Source organism: Budorcas taxicolor, chromosome 14 (assembly GCF_023091745.1).
Source record: "Budorcas taxicolor isolate Tak-1 chromosome 14, Takin1.1, whole genome shotgun sequence".
Lineage (NCBI taxonomy): Eukaryota > Metazoa > Chordata > Mammalia > Artiodactyla > Bovidae > Budorcas > Budorcas taxicolor.
In genome coordinates this window covers 2,701,880-2,721,723 of record NC_068923.1, presented here as the reverse complement: position 1 = coordinate 2,721,723, position 19,844 = coordinate 2,701,880, and the positions used below count along the sequence as shown (strand labels likewise).

Below are 19,844 nucleotides of genomic sequence, written 5' to 3'. Positions count from 1 at the left end.
AAGCATTTATACTATGATTTAAGAAGCTTGGTTTTCATAATCATAATACCAATTGCAGAAATATTGCTAAGTTATGCACATAGACCCAAGGCTTCCTTCTCTTCTCTGTGTGGATTATTTGGTGTTTTTCTATTACTCTGAACCTCTGCCAACCTATATATTGACAACTTTTCTATTTACAAGATTTGCTACCAGTGTTATCTACAAGGTGTACTCCTTCCCCCTTTCGAGGTCTTATTCTTTATATATCCCCGATCCTGTCATATATGATTTGCATCTTTGCCTCCACTTTCTCTCCAACTAATGATCAAGCTGCTCCCAAAGCAATGAGTCTAGTGACATGTGAGGTCGTCTGCCTTTCTTTAAACAATGGTTCTGAAAAGAGCAGCATCAGAGGATCCATTTGCCCTGTGTAGGTGGTCCCAGCTCTTTTCCAACTGTCCGCATGCTTTCTATTCAAACACCTCTGTGTCTCCCTCGCTGTCCTTGGCTCCTTCTTCCTCACGTCCTAGAACAGGGGTTCTTCACGGAATATTACATAGCCCTAGCAGGTCGCTCAGCTCTTGGCCTGTCTCCTGTTATCACAGGGTTGTTGGGAGAATTAAATTAGATAATATTTATGAAGCACTTAAAGCAATGCCAAGCACAGAGGAAACTTTGAATCATTTGATAAACAAAATAAATGAAGATGGGTGTGGAGGAAAATCAGTGGTGAAGAAACTGATGTGAAGGGCATAGGAATCCTTCACTCCCCAGTTCTGTGAGTTAGTGGTTAGAGAAGAAGAAATGAACACCAGGAAGAGCTTTGCAACCTGATGGGTCAAAGTTAGTCCTGTGAAAGCCAACTAGAGCCCTGGGCATTCAAAAAGATTGCTTTGTGGATTAGCATGTTTGAGGGAGAGCTTATAAACTGTTTCCAAGGTTACAGAGGATTTTCCAGCAGACTCCTTAGCTAAATCCATTGTCCCACTGAGCAGTGATGAAATTTTACTTTTCTATAATTCCTTTTAAAATTCAGTGTCTGCTCCTCTTCCAGTGGTTAACAATCACCTGGTATTTATACTGCTAAGAATTTACCCTAACTTTGAGAGGTCTAAGCCAATTTTTAAATTAACCTTATAAGATTATTCTTACTCTAGATTTCTGAATATAATATTAATTTGCTAATCTGAAAGTCATTCATTTCCAGCACCATGAGGAACAAGGCATACATTTTTTAATGTCTTGAGAATCAAAAGGGATATTACTCAGCAAATTGTGTCTTAAAACACTTTATTCATAGGCAGACACTTTATTCTTAGGCAAACCCTTTAGGGTCTCACACTGAGGCTGTATATTCTAACTTGTTTAGGTAGTAATGAAATGAATTAATTTAATGAGTTAATTAGTTGCTTATTGCCAGTTAGGAGGGGAAGGGGGTCAACCAGAGGCAGACACATTCATCCTTTTCACCCAGTCAGTATTTATTTACAGAGTGCCTTCAGTCCAGGGACTATGACTACACAGTGGCAACCAGACAAACTCCCTGCCCTCCTGGAGGTTACATTCTGATGGAGAACTGGTGTGATGGATATGGTGAAGTCATTCAGTTGGGTCCTACTCTTTGTGACCCCATGGACTGTAGCCCACCAGGCTCCTCCGGCCATGGGGTTTTCCAGGCAAGAATACTGGAGTGGGTTGCCATTTCCTTCTCCAGTTGTGATGGAACAGGGCCTGTTTATATCCCAATGGTTGATAAAAGTACTACTTACTGTGCGCCACACCAAGGGTTTCAACCTCTGTATACCTTGGTGTCTCTATATGTGAAGTGAGAATTATAAAGTTACTTACATTGTAGGGTTATTTTGATGATTAAATGAGTTAATATATGTTAAGTGCTTAAAACAATGCCTGGCACACAGGGAGTGCTGTGTAAACATTAGCTTTTACTATTGAGAAGTTATTTAACATGCATCATGTAAAAACATGGATGGGGTAAACTGTGTGAAAGAGACCATTCATCAGTCTACTACAGAAATTCAGATATGATATGATCATAGTTTGAACTAGAGCAGAAGTGAGAGTTGGTTGGTTGATGAGCAGATTGAGTGAAAGTTATCTAACAGAGATGGAACTGACAAGTTTCTTATAAATTTTAATGTGTGTAAGTGAAAGAGAAGCGTCAACAATCTCTCCAGTTTTGTATACAGGCATCTGAATGATGGAGGTGCCATTTACTGTAAGTAAGTAAGTGTTAGTCAGTCAGTTGTGCCTGACTCTTTGCGACCCCATGGACTGCAGCCCACCAGGCTCCTCTGTCCATGAGATTTTCCAGACAAGGATACTGGAGTGGATTGCCCTTTCCTTCTCCAGGGCATCTTCCCAACCCAAGGATTGAACCCAGATCTCCTGCACTACAGGCATATTCTTTACTGACTGAGCTACAAGGGATGGTGTCTATTTGAGGATGAGGTCTAATTGGACCAAGAGTCCAGTTTGAGACATTATCACACTGATATGCTGATCAGATAAACAGCTAGAGATACTGGGTAAGTAGTTGAATATTCAAGTTTGAGATACAGAGAGATATTAGGGCTAGGGATATAAATGTGGAGTGACCAGGTTATAGCTATTTTGGAAAGTTGAGGAACTTGGATTTTATCACCAAAATCTGGGATAGAGAAGAGAGGAGGAATAAAGAGTGAGCTGCAAGACTGCTAATTTTTAGATGTAGACAAGAGGGTGCAGGGAGAGTAAAGGAAACAAAGTCAAAGTGGCCACTGAAACAGGGAGAAGACTAAGAAAGTGTGGAGTCATGGAAGCCAAGTGAAGCAACAGTTTCAGGAAGGGGAGAGTGACCCAATCTTGCCATGTGTTCTTGAGGAACTGAGTAAAAATGAGCCCCAAGAGGGTCTTATCCGATTAGACAATGTGAAGGTTGCTGGTTCTCTTGTCAAGAGCATGTGCCTTGGAGTGGTTAAGACTGAAACATAATGTGAGTAGATTCAACAGAGAATGAGAGACTGCAGGGATGCATAACTCCTTTGAAGAGTTTTGACATAAAAGGGCCTGAGAGATTGGGTGCTATTTGCAGAAAATGTGGGGTTGTCTTTCTCTTTTTTAGAGGTGTTATCAGAAGTGTATGTACTACTGAGAATGGGTCAAGCTAGGGCTTAAAGGAGAAATCCTCGTGGTGCAGAGGACTATGGGGTAATTATGGGACTGAAGCCCTTGAATGGGGAGGAAAGGAGGAGGGGTGGGCGGGGGAACAGAGCATCATAACTGTGTAGAGGGATATTCAGTGGTCTCAGAGCCAGGAGGTGGAAGACAGGAAAGTTATGGGAAAATGTCAAAATTCTCCTTTGATCACTTCTCTTCTCAGAAATATAATGACCGGCTGAGAACACTGAGGAGTTAGGGTTGTTCTAGGAGGAAACGATGCAAAGCAGTAGCCCCAAGAGAGTGGGTGAATCAAATCACCAGAGAAATATAGAGAGTTGAAAGCAGTCCCGAGGATTTATTTGAGGGTGGAGATTATAAATTTTTAATTTGAATTTAGTTGACATGTTGTGTGATTTTTCTCCAGCTGTATTCAGCTGTTTGGATGTAAGCAGTGGGTGAGGGGACAGCAGGATTGAACCAGGGCTAGAGTTTCACCAAATGCGTCTGAACACTCAATAAAAGGCAGATGCTCTGAGAGTGTGTGTCACAGTATGGTTATAGGGAATCATGGTCCTTGAAACCTTCATGGGTAACAGGGTAGAGTCCATGAGTGCAGGTGCTTTGGGGCTAGAGGATTGTGAAGAAGGATTTCTAGAGTGAATGAGCAGAAGAAGAGAAAGTGATCTTGAGTGACAAGAATCTTTGAGATTGAGAATTGGTCCAGTCTGTGATTGTGGCAGTGGGCAGCTGAGTCATGGCAGTGGACTGGGAAAAGAGGCTGAGCCACTGAGAGGCCAGTGGTCAGATGAATGATCTACATGTGCATTGAAATGAGCTCCTCTAACAAAGTATACTTTGGCCACCTGATGCAAATAATTGACTCATTAGAAAAGACCCTGATGCTGGAAAGATTGAAGGTAGGAGGAGAAGGGGACAATAGAAGATGAGATGGCTGGATGGTCTCATGGACTCGATGGACATGAGTTTGAACAAGCTCTGGGAGGTGGTGATGGATGGGGAAGCCTGGCATAGAAATATATTTCTCGCAGTTCTGTAGGACAGAAACCTGACATCAGGGTGCCAGCGTGGTCAGGTACTGCTGGAGACCCATTCCAGGTTGCAGACAGCCACATGTTCATTGCATCCTCATGTGGCAGAAAAAAATAAGAGAGCTCCCTGAGGCCCCTTTGATAAGGGCACTAATCCTATTCTTGGGGACCCCACCTAATCATTCCACAAGTTGCCACTTTATAATACCATAATATTGGGAGTTAGGATTTCAATGTAAAAATTTTTGGAGGGAGTACAAACATTCAGTCTGTTACAACTGGAGAGAGCAGTGGTGAAGAAAAAGATGATAAGTCACTGCAAATGTTTTAGGTGACCAGGGCTTTGCTTCCAAAGCTACATAGGAGATATAGGTTCATGACACGTACTTTGACTTTTAAGGGTCTTTTTCTAGGTATGAGACAGTTTAGTGCCTATAATATGCAGGTGCTTCAGGGGATCAAAAGATGCATCAGACAATCATCTTAAGGAATTTGAAGTCATTTCATAGGTGAGATGAAAACCCTGCATGAGTGATATAGAAGCAGGGTAATGTGATACAAGATACCATAGCAGTATAGCTAAAACACAGACTGGAGTTAGCAGAAGCGTCTCCTTTCAGATGGGGAAGAATCAATGGTGAGCTGTTGGGAAGAAGTGCCTTTCATATGGAATTTGGAGGCTGGAGTGGCCACTGAGAGGCCAGTGGTCAGATGAATGATCTACATGTGCATTGAAATGAGCTCCTCTAACAAAGTATACTTTGGCCACCTGATGCAAATAATTGACTCATTAGAAAAGACCCTGATGCTGGAAAGATTGAAGGTAGGAGGAGAAGGGGACAGTAGAAGATGAGATGGCTGGATGGTAGAGGAAGCTTCACACAAAGAATAATGGAAGCAAAGACATGGAAATGAAGAATTACAGGGAAGCAGCAAGTGGTGCATCTTGACTTCCAGGATGCTTGAAGAGAGAGAGCTGGAGAATCTGAATGGGACCAGATGAAAGGAATCTAATGCCAAACAAAGGCCTTTCCTTCCACAGGCAGCAAGGAGGGGAGCAGGATGTAAAGGCACACAGATGATGTGGTCGCATTTGGGCTTCAGAAAGAGAAGTGACACCATCACAAGTCCAACGGAGAGAGGAGGAGGAGTCTAGGAAAGAGGCGAGTTAATAGCACAGGCAGAGAGTGATGTGTGTTTATTGTATGACTTACGAAGCCCACCATGGCTGGAATGATAGTAATAATAGCAATGAAAAGGGGTGATGGGGTCAAATTAACAAAAACAAGCAGAGATGCAGTCAACGCATATTGACAACTGATTGGATGCACATATTATTGAGAAGTGTGGAGTATGAGAATCAAGAAAATGACAAAGTTGGTGATAAATAGAGGACAGAGGAAGGAAAGGACCAAGCACAGGCAGAAAGATGATTAGTTTGGTTTTGGCTTATCTGCAGGTAATCTGAAGGATAACCCTGGGACCTGGGAGTCTTCAGTGCTGATGGGAGGAGTCGTGAGCCCAGGTTAGAATGGTGAGGAAAGGGTGGGTGTCAGAGAGAGATAAATAATATCAATGGAAGTCTTTGTGGCACATTTTTATTGTGGGGAAGAATGAGGAGAAAGGGCTAGAGATTAAGGCAAATAAGGTATAGTGAGGTCACCACAGAGGACACCTGGGAGACTAATGTCCCTGAACCAAGGAAAAAATTTTGAATGAAAGTGCTATTCAATTTCATCAAACAATCCAAGAGCGTTGCAAAGAAGAATCGAAAATACGTCATTGGATTATTAACTGAGAAATCACAATTGATGGACAATAGCAAAATAACACGAATAACAACCATCACAACAGCTTAGACTTTGTGAACAATTCAACAGCAGCATTTTATCATCAGCAGAGAAAATAAACTGTCCAAACACCAGGAACACGAGAATGTACTCAGGTTTATAGTTTACAGGGCCAGATATTTTGAGATTCAAAGAGTGAAACTCATTTAAACAAATCCTGGAGGAATTGGTAAATTATGGTATGGTTTAATTAGGTCCCGTTTGTTTATTTTTGCTTTTATTTCCATTACTTTGGGAGGTGGATCATAGAGGATCCTGCTATGATTTACGTCAAAGAGTGTTTTGCCTATGTTTTCCTCTAAGAGTTTTATAGTTTCTGGTCTTACATTTAGATCTTTAGTCCATTTTAGGTTTGCACAATGAGGGAAACTATAAGCAAGGTGAAAAGACAGCCTTCAGAATGGGAGAAAATAATAGCAAACGAAGCAACTGACAAAGAATTAATCTCAAAAATATACAAGCAACCCCTTCAGCTCATTTCCAGAAAAATAAGTGACCCAATCAAAAAATAGGCCAAAGAACTAAGCAGACATTTCTCCAAAGAAGACATACAGATGGCTAACAAACACATGAAAAGATGTTCAGCATCACTCAGAGAAATGCAAATCAAAACCACAATGAGGTCCCATCTCACGCTGGTCAGAATGGCTGCTATCAAAAAGTCTACAAACAATAAATTCTGGAGAGGGTGTGGAGAAAAAGGAACCCTCTTACACTGTTGTTGGGAATGTAAACTAGTACAGCCACTATGGAGATCAGTGTGGAGATTCCTTAAAAACTAGAAATAGAACTGCCATATGACCCAGCAATCCCACTGCTGGGCATACACACTGAGGAAACCAGAATTGAAAGAGACATGTGTACCCCAGTGTTCATCACAGCACTGTTTGTAATAGCCAGGACATGGAAGCAACCTAGATGTCCATCAGCAGACGAATGGATAAGAAAGCTGTGGCACATATACGCAATGGAATATTACTCAGGTATTAGAAAGAATGCATTTGAATCAGTTCTAATGAGGTGAATGAAACTGGAGCTTATACGGAGTGAAGTCAGAAAGAAAAACACCAATACAGTATGCTAACGCATATATGTGAAATTTAAAAAGATGGTAACGATGACTCTATATGCAAGACAGCAAAAGAGACACAGATGTAAAGAACAGACTTTTGGACTCTGCAGGCAAAGGCGAGGGTGGGATGATTTTGAGAGAATAACATTGAAACATGTGTATTATCATATGTGAAATAGATCGCCAGTCTAGGTTTGATGCATGAGACAGGATGCTCAGGGCTGGTGCACTGGGATGACCCTGAGAGATGGGATGGGGAGGGGAGTGGGGGAGGGAGGGTCAGGATGGGAACACACATGCACACCCATGGCTGATTCATGTGAATGTATGGCAAAAACCACCACAATATTATGAAGTAATTAGTCTCCAATTAAAGATAAAAAAATATTATGGTATGGTGCAATTGATGCTTATAATATCGAAATGTGTCTTTAAGGAAAGATCAATTTACATTACAGATATTTGTTTAAAAATCACTGATGTTGAATGCAATATGAACCCTGAATATCTTCTTGGAACAGTAAAAGAATGCAAGTGAAAAACTAGTGAAATAAAAATTGAGTCTGTAGTTTAGTTAATAGTCATGCACCAATGCTAATTTCTTAGTATAATATTCCATGTATGATGGAGCATTAGTGAGGCTAGATAAAGGGTAATGAAAATCCTGTACTGCCTTTGTGACTTTTCTGTAAATTTAAAATTGTTCCAAATTTAAAGGCACATTTTAAAAATATGTGCCCCCATATTTAGATGTGTAATCTAAACAGGCTTTCCAGCCCAAATAGTTAAATTAATACTTTTGGTGCTTACATAGATAAATTTTAGTTAATGGAAATTTTATTTTTGAGAACTAACTCATTCCTCAGGTGGTTTTATATGTATGAGGCATTGTTGTTCTGAGGCCAAATAGTAAAACTGAATAAGATATCCTTTAAGTCACCTCCTTTCTCCAGTTGACTTTTTGATCTATAACCTGAATAGACAGCACCAAATAAACCTATTTGCACAATGAAGTCAGATATAGTTTTGTATCTGTATTTAGTATTTCTTCATAATAATAATTCATATCTATGTTTTTCCTCACTAAGAGTGTAAGGCCAGAAAGAGACATGTGGCCACTGTTTACAAAGAAATAAATATAGTTGACCCTTGAACAGCATGAGTTTAAACTTCCTGGGTCCACTTGTATGTGGGTTTTTTTTCAATAGTAGATACATAACTACATTGTCTGTGGTTGGTTGAACCTATGAATGGGATAGAACCACAGATGTGAGTGTTGACTGTAAATTATTTGCAGACTAATCTTTCAGTTGTTCAAGAGTCAACTTTAAATCATTCTCACTAAGAAAAGGACTGACTTCTCCTTCTGGAACCCCTAAACTGAGTCTTTTTGATGAACTAGAGAAAGGAAAGCACATTTTCCCATTTAGAAGTCCATGTTTCCATGGGCAGAATATTTTACAGAATCCCTCCAGTGAAGCAGCAGAAGTGTCCTGCTGGAAGACTGGGTCAACTGCCAGGTCTCACTGACTCCAAGACCCTAGACTGCCAGAGAACTAATCCTAGGGAGTATCAAACAGTGAGAACTCACACAAAGGAAACCACTTGAATACAAGACCTGGCATCATCCAACCACCAGTAGCACCCTGTACAGGATGCCACATCTAAAGACAAACAAAACAAAAATACAAACCCAATCATCAGCACACAGGATTACCACCTCACTAAGCCTTGCCCATCAGAGGAAAAAACAAACAAACAAACAAAAAAAACTCAGCACAATTCTCACCCTATATGAAGCTTACACAAACCACTGGACCAACCTTAGGAGGGCAGAAATCTAAAGGAAGAAAGAATTCAAACTTAAAGCCTGGGCAAAGGAGACCTCAAACACAATAAGTTAAAAAAAAATAATGAAAAGGCAGAGAAATACTACACAAATGAAGGAACAAAGTAGAAACACATAAATCCAAATAAATTAAGAGGAATTAGACAACCTACTTGAAAAAGAATTCAGAATAATGATAGTAAAGATGATTTCAAAAAGCCTTGTAAACAAAATGGAGAAAATGTAAGAATCAATTAACAAACACCTAGAAGAATTAAAGAATACACATACAGAGGCAAACAACACAATTACTGAAATTAAAAACACTCTAGAAAGAATCAATAGCAGAATATCTGAAGCAGAAGAATGAATCAGTGAGCTGGAAGATAAAATGGTGGAAGCAACTTCTGAAGAGCAGAATAAAGTGAAAAGAATGATAAGAACTGAAGATAGTCTGAGAGACCTCTGGGCCAATATCAAATGCACCAACATTCAAATTATAGGGGTCCCAGAAGAAGAAGAGAAAAAGATAGGGTATGAGAAAATTTCTGAAGCGATAATAGTTGAAAATTTCCCCGACATGAAAGAGGAAACAGTCAATCAAGTCCAAGAGGCACAGAGTCCCATACAGTATAAATTCAAGGAGAAACAAGCCAAGACACATAATAATCTAACTGGCAAAGAGTAAACACAATGAATATTAAAAGCAGCAAGGGAGAAGCAACAAGTAACATACAAAGAAAACCTCATATGCTTAACAGCTGATCTTTCAGCAGAAACTCTGCAGGCCAGAAGGGAATGACAGGATATATTTAAAGTAGTGAAAGGGGAAAATCTACAACCAAGATGACTGTACCCAGCAAGGATCTCATTCAAAATTGATGGAGAAATAAAAAGCTTTGCAGACAGCAAAAGTTAAAAAAAATTCAGTACCACCACACCAGCTTTAAAACAAATGTTAGAGGGACTTAATACAGTCAAGAAATACAAAAGAAGAAAAAATATCTACAAAATCAATCCCAAACAATTACGAAAATAGCAATAGGAACATATATCAATAATTACTTTAAATGTAAGTGGATTAAATGCTCCAACTAAAAGACAGACTGGCTGAATGGATACAAGAGCAAGACCCATATATATGCTGTCTATAGGAAACCCACTTCAGACCTCAAGAACACATAGACGGAAAGTGAGAGGATGGAAAACTATATTCCATGCAAATAAGAAGCAAGAGAAAGGTGGAGTAGCAATCCACACATCAGACAAAATAGACCTTAAAATAAAGAAGATTACCAGAGATAAGGAAGGACACTACATAATGATCAAGGGATCAATACAAGAGGGAGACATAACAGTTGTAAATATCTAGGCACCCAACATAGGAGCACCTCGATACATAAGACAAACACTAACAGACATAAAAGGAGAAATTGACAGTAACACAATAATAGTAGGAGACTTTAACACCCCACTCACACCAATGGACAGATCATCAAAACAGAAAATTAATAAGGAAACATAAGTCTTCAATGATACAGGAGATGAGATGGATCTCATTGATATCTTCAGGACATTCCATCCAAATGCAGAATACACCTTCTTCTCAAGTGCACATGGAACATTCTCCAGGATAGATCACATCCTGGGTCACAAATAAACCTCAGTAAATTTAAGAAAATTGAAATTGTATCAAGCATTTTCTCCAACCACAATGCTATGAGACTAGATATTAATTACAAGAAGAAAGCTAAGAAACACAAATACATGGAGATTAAACAGCACGTTTCTAAATAACCAACAGGTTGCTGAAGAAATCAAAAAGGAAATCAAAACAATTTCTAGAAACAAATGACAGTGAAAACACGACCACTCAAAACCCATGGGATGCCGCAAAAGCAAATCTAAGAGGGAAGTTTAAGGCAATACAATCCTCCCTCAAGAAACAAGAAAAGCATCCAGTAGACAACTGCACTTTACACCTAAAACAACTGGAGAAAAAAGAGCAACAACAAGAAAAAAGAAACCCAGATTAATAGAAGGAAAATCATAAAGATCTGAGCAGAAATAAATAAAAAAGAAGTGAAAGAAGCGATAGTAAAGATTAATAAAACTAAAAGCTGGTTCTTTGAGAAGATAAACAAAATTGACACACCTTTAGCCAGACTCATTAAGAAACAAAGAGAGAAGAGTCAAATCAACGAAATTAGAAATGAAAAAGGAAAGGTTAGAATAGACAATGCAGAAATACAAACACTTATAAGAGACCATTATGAACAACTATATGACAATATAATGGATAACCTAGGAAAAATGGACAGAGTCTTGGAAAAGTTTAATCTTCCAAGACTGAACCAGGAAGAAATAGAAATTATGCAAAAGCTAATTACAAGCACTGAAACTGAAGCTGTAATAAAAATTCTCCCCAAAGACAAAAGCCGAGGACCAGATGGCTTCACAGGAGAATTCTATCAAATGATTAGAGAAGAGCTAATGCCTATCCTTCTAAAACTCTTTCAAAAAATTGCAGAGAAAGGAGCACTTCCAAACGCATTCTGTGAGGCCAACATCACCCTGATACCAAAATCAGACAAAGACAACATGAAAAAAGAAAACTACAGGTCAATATCACTGATGAACATAGATGCAAAAATCCTCAACAAAATTTTAGCAAACAGAACTCAGCAACCCATCAAACAGCTCATACACCAAGATCAAGTTGGGTTTATTCCAGAAATACAAGGATTCTTCAATATATGGAAATCAGTCAATGTGATACACTATGTTAACAAATTGAAATATGAAAACCATATGACATCTCAATAGACTCAGGAAAAGCCTTTGACAAAATTCTGTACAAAATTATGATTAAAACTCTTCAAAAAGTGGGCATAGAAGGAACCTACCTCAACATAGTAAAGGCCATATATGATAAGCCTACAGGAAACATTACTCTCAATGGTGAGAAACTGAAAGCATTTCCCCTAAGATCAGGAACAAGACAACAGTGCCCACTTTCCCCAGTAGTGTTCAACACAGTTCTGGAAATCCTAGCTATAGCGATCAGAGAAGAAAAATAAAAGGAATCCAGATTGGAAAAGGAGAAGTAAAGCTCTCTCTGCAGATGACATGATACTCTACATAGAAAACCATAAAGATAGTATCAAAAAATTACTGGGGCTAATCAGTGAATTTAGCAAAGTTTCAGGATACAAAATCAATACACAGAAATCACTCTCATTTCTATGTACTAACAATGAAAAATCAGAAACAGAAATTAAGGAATCCATTCCATTCACCATAGCAACAAAAATAATTAAATATCTAGGGATACACTTACCTAAGGAGACAAAATAACTGTACACAGAAAATTATAAGACATTAATGAAAGAAATCAAAGATGGCACAAACAGATGGAGAGATATTCCATGTTCCTGGGTAGGAAGAATTAATATTGTGAAAATGATGATACTACCAAATGCAATCTACAGATTCAATGCAATCCCTATCAAATTACCAATGGCATTTTTTACAGAACTAGAACAAAAATTTCACAATTCATATGGAAACACAAAAGACCCCAAATAGCCAAAGCAGCCCTGAGAAAGAAGAATGGAGCTGGAGGAATCAAGCTTCCTGACTTCAGATTATACCATAAAGCTACAGTCATCAACACAGTGTGGTACTGGCACTAAAAGAGAAATATAGGGCAATGGAACAAGATAGAAAGCCCAGAAATAAACCCACACACCTATGAATACCTTATTTTTGACAAAAGAGGCAAGAATATACAATGGGGAAAAGACAGACTCTTCAAGAAATGGTGCTGGAAAAACTGGACAGTTACATGTAAAAGAATGGAATTAGAACACTTCCTAACACCATACACAAAGATAAACTCAAAATGGATTAAAGACCTAAATGTAAGACCAGAAACTATAAAACTCTTAGAGAAAAACATAGGCAGAACACTCGATGACATAAATCAAAGCAAGATCCTTTATAACCCACCTCCTAGAGTAATGGAAATAAAAACAAAAGTAAACAAGTGGGACCTGATTAAACTTAAAAGCTTTTGTGCAGCAATGGAAACTATAAGCAAGGTGAAAAGACAACTCTCAGAATGGGAGAAAATAATAGCAAGTGAAACCACTGACAAAGGATTAATTTCCAAAATATACAAGCAACTCATACAGCTCAATGCCAGAAAAACAAACAACCCAATTTAAAAGTGGGGGAAAAACTTAAACAGACATTTCTCCAAAGAAGACATACAGATGGCTAACAAACACCTGAAAACATGCACAAAATCACTCATTATTAGAGAAATGCAAATCTAAACTACAATGAGATATCACCTCACACCAGTCAGAATGGCCATCATCAAAAAGTTTCAAACAATAAATGCTGGAGAGGGTTGGAGAAAAGGGAACGCTCTTACACTGTTGATGGGAATGTAAATCAATGCAGTCACTATGGAAGATGGTATGGAGATCCTTACAAAATTAAAAATAAAGCCGCCGTATGACACAGCAATCCCACTCCTAGGCATATATCCTGAGGAACTCAAAATTGAAAAAGACACATGTATCCCACTGTTGGTTGCAGCACTACTTAGAATAGGTAGAACATGGAAGCAACCTTGACGTCCATCGACAGGTGAATGGATAAAGAAGTAGCGGCACGTATACACAATGGAATATTGAGCGAGCGAGCCATTCAGTCGTGTCCAGCTCTTTGCGACCCTATGGACTATACAGTCCATGGAATTCTAGAGGCCGGAATCCTGGAGTGGGAAGCCTTTCCCTTCTCCAGGGTATTGTCCCAACCCAAGGATCAAACCCATGACTCCCACATTGCGGGAGGATTCATTACCAACTGAGCTGTCAGGGAAGCCTTCCACAGTGGCTGTTCCCAATTTCCATTCCCAGCATCAGTGGAGGAGGGTTTCCTTTTCTTCTTCTCCTCTCCAACATTTATTGTTTGTAGAGTTTTTCAGCGGAGAAGGCAATGGCACCCCCCTCCAGTACTCTTGCCTGGAAAATCCCACTGACAGAGGAGCCTGGTGGGCTGCAGTCCATGGGGTCGCTAAGGGTCGGACACGACTGAGCGACTTCACTTTCACTTTTCACTTTCATGCATTGGAGAAGGAAATGGCAACCCACTCCAGTGTTCTTGCCTGGAGAATCCCAGGGATGGGACACGACTGAAGTGACTTAGCAGCAGCAGCAGCAGCAGCAGAGTTTTTCAGTGGCCATTCTGACCCATGTGAAGTTATACCTTGTTGCAATCTTGTTGCATTTCTCTAATATGCTGCAATGTTGACAATTTTTCATGAGAAGTTTTTTAAAATGGTGTGAGTTAAATTTACCTCTTTTCATTGGCTCCTTGGCCATCTGCCTTGTTTTGAATTCTTTTTCACTGACCAACCCTAGGATATTTCACGTGCAGGTGTTTTTTGTTTTTTTTTTTTTCTATAGCCCCAAAGGCCTTGTAAGTAGTAAGTGCCCATCAGCGCAGGTTTGTTGTTTTGGAAAGTGCCCAGAAGGTGGCAGCATTCCTTCATCTCCCTTTTTTTCTGTTTGTAATTTGTTATTTCATATTGGAGTTGAGTTGGAATATTACTCAGTCATAAAAAGGAACACATTTGAGTCAGTTCTGATGAGGTGGATGAACCTAGAACCTATTATACAGAGTGAAGTGAGTCAGAAAGAGAAAGATAAATATCATATTCTAACATATATATATATATATATACAGAATCTAAAAAAAATGGTACTGAAGAATTTATTTACAGGGCAACAGTGGAGAAACAGACATAGAGAATAGACTTACGGACATGGGGAAAGGGGATGAGAGAGTGAGATGTATCAAAAGAGTAACATGGAAACTTAACGTTACCACATGTAAAATAGATAGCCAACTGGAATTTGCTGTATGGCTCAGGAAACTCTAGGGGCTGAGTATCAACCTAGAGGGGTAGGATGGGGAGGGAGATGGGAAGGAGGTTCAAAAGGGAAGGGATATATGTATACCTATGGCTGATTCACATTGAGGTTTGACAGAAAACAAGAAAATTCTGTAAAGAAATTATGCTTAAATAAAAAAAGAAAAAAAAAGAAAAGAAAGAAAATGACCTACCCACTTTTATTGGGACATATTTCAGCTTTGTGGGTAGTGATATGTGTGTATAATCCACATTAACCCAAAGCAAAGCCATGCTCCATCTGGTCCTGGCTAAATGTTCATCCCTGCAACTGAGGCAGAGCATCTCCCTCTGGTCTTTGAAGCCAGTGAGGTTGTAACCAGACCTCTGGTCTTGGAATGTATTTCATTCTTCCACCATTTGTTAGCAAAGGGAAGCTCATGCATCTAGCTTTTATTTTTGAATACAGTGTATTTCTGGATAATTCCCACAAACTTTACATCTCTTTTTGTGCTGTGGCTTTTGCTGAGCATCAGTTCAGTTGCTCAGTCTTGTCCAACTCCTTGCAACCCCATGGACTGCAGCATGCCAGGCTTCTTGTCAATCACCAACTCCCGCAGCTTGCTGAAACTCATGTCCATCGAGTCATTGATGCCATCCAACCATCTCATCCTCCATCATTCTTCTCTTCCTACCTTCAATCTTTCCCAGCAACAGGGTCTTTTACAAGGAGTCAGCTCTTTGCATTCGGTGCCCGAAGTATTGGAGTTCCAGCTTCAGCATCAGTCCTTCCAATGAATATTCAGGACTGATTTCCTTTAGGATGGACTGATTGGATATCCTTGCAGTCCAAGGGACTCTCAAGAGTCTTCTCCAACACCACACTTCAAAAGCATCAATTATTCAGTGCTCAGCTTTCTTTATAGTCCAACTCTCATATCCATACTTGACTACTGGAAAAAAAACATAGCTTTGACAAGATGGGCCTTTGTTGGCAAAGTAATGTCTTTGCTTTTCAATATGTTGTCTTAGTTGGTCATAGCTTTTTTTCCAAGGAGCAAGTGTCTTTTAATTTCATGGCTGCAGTAACCATCTGCAGTGATTTGAGAGCCCAAGAAAATAAAGTCTGTCACTGTTTCCATTGTTTCTCCATCTTTTGCCATGAAGTGATGGGACTGGATGCCATGACCTTCGTTTTTCAAATGTTGAGTTTTAAGCCAGCTTTTTCACTCTCCTCTTTCACTTTCATCAAGAAGCTCTTTAGTTCTTTTTCACCATAAGGGTGGTGTCATCTGAGTATCTGAGGATATTGGTGTTTTTCCTAGCAATCTTGATTCCAGCATGTGCTTCATCCAGCCTGGCATTTCATGTGATGTACTCTGCATATAAATTAAATAAACAGGGTGACAATATACAGCCTTGACATACTCCTTTCCCAATTTGGAACTAGCCTATTGTTCCATGTCTGGTTCTAACTATTGCTTCTTGACCTGCATGCAGATTTCTCAGGAGACAGGTAAGGTGATCTGGTATTCCCATCTCCTGAAGTATTTTCCCCATTTTATTGTGATCTACACTGTCAAAATATTTGGTGTAATCAATAAAACAGAAGTAGACGTTTCTCTGGTATCCTCCTGCTTTTTGAATGATCCAACAGATATTGGCAAATTGATCTCTGGTTCGTCTGCCTTTTCTAAATCCAGCTTGGATATCTGGAAGTTCATGGTTCATGTACTGCTAAAGCCTGGGTTGGGAAATTTTGAGCATTACTTTGATAGTGTGTGAGATACGTGCAATTGTGTAATAGTCTGAATGATCTTTGGCATTGCCTTTCTTTGGGATTGGAATGAAAGCTGACCTTTTCCAGTGCTGTGGCTACTGCTGAGTTTTCCAAATTTGCTGGCATATTGAGTGCAGAACTTTCAGAGCATCATCTTTTAGCATTTGAAACAGCTCAACTAGAATTCTGTCATCTCCACTAACTTTGTTGGTAGTGATGCTTCCTAAGGTCCACTTTTCTTCACATTCCAGGACGTCTGGCTCTGGGTGAATTATCACACCATTGTGGTTATCTGGGTCATGGAGATCTTTTTTTGTATAGTTCTTCTGTGTATTCTTGCCGTTTCTTCTTTATATCTTCTGCTTCTGTTAGGTCCATACTGTTTCTATTCTTTATTGTGCCCATCTTTGCTGGAAATATTCCCTTGGTATCTCTAATTTTCTTGAAGAGCTCACTAGTCTTTCCCATTCTATTTTTTTCCTCTATTTCTTGCATTGATCACTGAGGAAGGCTTTTTTATCTCTCCTTGCTATTCTTTGGAACTCTGCATTCAGATGGGTATATCTTTCCTTTTCTCCTTTGCCTTCAGTTTCTCTTCCTTTCTCAGCTATCTGGAAGGCCTCCTCAGACAACCCTTTTGCATTTTTGCATTTCTTTTTCTTGGGGATGGTCTTGATCATTTCCTCTTGTACAACGTCATGAATCTCTGTCCATAGTTCTTCAGGCACTGTGTCTATCAGGTCTAATCTGTTGAATCTATTTCTCACTTCCACTGTATCATTGTAAGGTATTTTTTTAGTTCATACCTAAATTAAGTCTGAAATTTGCAATAAGCAGTTCATGCTCTGAGCCATAGTCAGCTCCCAGTCTTTTTTTACTGACTGTATAGAGCTTCTTGATCTTTGGCTGCAAAGAATATAATCAGTCTGATTTCAGTATTGACCCTGGTGATGTCCATGTGTAGAGTCTTCTCTTTCAGAAGAAGGTATTTGCTCTGGCCAGTGTGTTCTCTTGGCAAAATTCTGTTAGCCTTTTCCCTGCTTCATTTTGTATTCCAAGGCCAAATTTGCCTGTTATTCCAGGTATCTCTTTGCATTCCAGTCCTCTATAATGAAAAGGACATCTTTTTTGGTATTAGTTCTAGAATGTCTCATAGGTCTTCATAGAACCATTCAACTTCAGCTTCTTTAGCATTACTGGTTGTGGCATAGAGTTAGATTACTGTGATATTGAATGGCTTGCCTTGGAAATGAACAGAGATCATTTTGTCATTTTTGAGATTGCACCCAAGAACTGCATTTTGGACTCTTTTGTTGACTATGAAGTCTACTCCATTTCTTCTAAGAGATTCTTGCCTACAGTAGTAAATATAATAGTCATCTGAATTAAATTCTCCCATTCTAGTCCATTTTAGTTCACTGATTCCTAACTGTCGATATTCACTCTTGCCATCTCTTGTTTGACCACTTTTTATTTGCCTTGATTCATGAACCTAACATTCCAAGTTCCTATGCAATATTGTTATTTACAGCATTGGACTTTACTTCCATCACCAGTCACATGCACAACTGGGCGTTGTTTGCCCTTTGATTCCATCTCCTCATTCTTCTGGAGTTATTGCTCCACTCTGCTCCAGTAGCACATTGGGCAACTACTGACCTGGGGAGCACAGTGACACACAGTTGTGGACTCCTCTACGATTCGGGTCTCCTGCAGAGTCACATTCATTGACCTGCATTTTGGCCACAGAAAACATCGGCCTGCTACATTAACAAGTGTAGAAATCAAAGCTGCTTGAACTCTGTGGGGGAAGTCAGGGTGGGATGATGTGAGAGAATAGAATTGAACATGTGTATTACCATAGGTGAAATAGATGACCAGTCTAGGTTTGATTCTTGAAACAGGGCACTCAAAGCCAGTGTACTGGGACAACCCTGAGGGATGGGATTGGGAGGGAGGTGAGAGGGGGTTCAGGATGGGGGACACATGTACACCCGTGTCAATATGTGGCAAAAACCACCACGATATTGCAAAGTAATAAGCCTCCAATTAAAATAAATAAAAACAACTGCTTATAAAATGAGAAATGGTGAATTATGGAAAGCTTTTCCTATAAGGTTGCTGAATCTTTCAAAGTTTAAAATTAGCTTGCATATTGTACTCTTTTATTGGGAACCACAAATATAAAAAATAGTCATTTTATGCAAATACTAGCAAAAAAAAGAACCTGTTTTGGTGTTTATCATGCAAATGCAGTTGAGGAAACTGGTGACCACATCATATAGTATTTCCTTTATGAGAATCCCTGGTGACTGTGCTCTGGTTTCTCTGTTGCTCTTTTCTATTATGGATATTGCGAGTTTTTGTTTTGGTTGTTAAGAAAATCAGAACAAAATATGCTCTTTATGTTTAACCACTGAGTTGCACTTGATAGCATATGTATGTGTACTTACCCAATTTTGACCTATTTTCTCATCTTATTTTTATTTCACTTTCTGTCTCTCTCTCTCTCTCTCTCTCTCACACACACACACACACACACACACACACACATGCATTCTGTTATATGTATCTCACTCCTTCCTCAAATTACTTTCTTTGGCGTGGTTAAAATATGCACATCAATATTTTTCATTTTAACCATTTATAAATGTACAAGTCAATGGCATTAAATACATTCATAAAGGTGAGGTAATCATCACCACCATCTACATCCTGATTTTTTTCTTCATCTCTAACAGAAACTCTGTAACCCTTAAACCATAACTTCCCCCTCAACCCCTTCCTCCCATCCCCAAGTAACCTCTGTTCTATTAATATCTTTTGTCTCTGTGAATTTGCCAATTTTAGGCACCTCATATAAGTAGAATCCTACAATATCTGTCCTTCAGTGTCTGACTTACTTCACCAGGCATGATGCATTCAGGTCCATTCACATTGTAGCATGAATCAAAATGTCATTCCTTTTTATAGATGAATAAAATTCCCTCAAATCCATTTTGAAAGAAGGCATGTTACTGAGTCCAAGTTCATCCTACTTGTCCCCCTCTACAGGAAACAGGCCGTGGTGACCCAGTAACCAGTTTGGTAACATCATCTTCAAGGACATTTTTTTCTGGTTGTTGCTGTTGCTGAAACACTTTGAGTTTAATTTGTTGACATATGGGCTGAACTTAGACAAATACTATGCTCTCAGTT

At 39.2% G+C, this 19,844-nt stretch overlaps 1 protein-coding gene across 1 annotated transcript in view; it reads left to right on the top strand.

Annotated features, from left to right (window-relative positions):
• The window catches only part of RIMS1 (regulating synaptic membrane exocytosis 1), a 594,395-nt gene that overhangs the window by 33,641 nt on the left and 540,910 nt on the right, over window positions 1–19,844 (top strand). The window lies entirely within an intron of this gene.